Here is a 768-nt window from a genome sequence, read left to right on the forward strand (position 1 = left end):
CGATTCTCTGATCATGCCCTGCCCCCAGGCTCTTAGCTCCCCCCTGGGTTTCCGATCACTGTCAGTGGCAGGGGCCTTCTTCCTGCTTTCCCTTTTGCCTCCCTGCATTGTGCCTCTGTATGCAAATTAACCGCCATCTTTGTTGGCAGTTAACTGCCATCTTAGTTGGCAGTTAATTTGCATATCACCCTGATTAGCCAATGAAAAGGGTAGCGGTCGTACGCCATTTACCATGTTTCTCTTTTATTAGTGTAAATACCATCTAGTATGCCTGATGTAATTCATTATTTCTTTACTGACTCTGTTCCACCATAGGTACTCCATATATTTTCCAGCAGAATTGTAGATTTGGGGGGGGAGGGGTACCTTTTGTATATCGTTTTCTTATCCATAGTATTTTATTAGTAACCACTAGCCCAGGGGTGGGCAAACTTTTTGACTCGAGGGCCACAATGGGTTCTTAAATAGACTGGAGGGCTGGAACAAAAGCATGGATGGAGTGTTTGTGTGAACTAATATAAATTCAAAGTAAACATCATTACATAAAAGGGTACAGTCTTTTTTTTCAATAGTTTTATTCATTTCAAACGGGCCGGATCTGGCCTGCAGGCCGTAGTTTGCCCACGGCTGCACTAGCCCCATGTTGTTACAGTTCTTTACCTTGTTATACCTTCAATGCAAATCCTTTCCTATATTAAATAGAATGATTAGCATGAGAAGCTGAAGACTTCTTATCTTTCATGGCACTACCATTCACATTTTTATCTC

The sequence above is a fragment of the Myotis davidii genome, unplaced genomic scaffold (genome assembly GCF_000327345.1).
Source record: "Myotis davidii unplaced genomic scaffold, ASM32734v1 scaffold1497, whole genome shotgun sequence".
NCBI lineage: Eukaryota > Metazoa > Chordata > Mammalia > Chiroptera > Vespertilionidae > Myotis > Myotis davidii.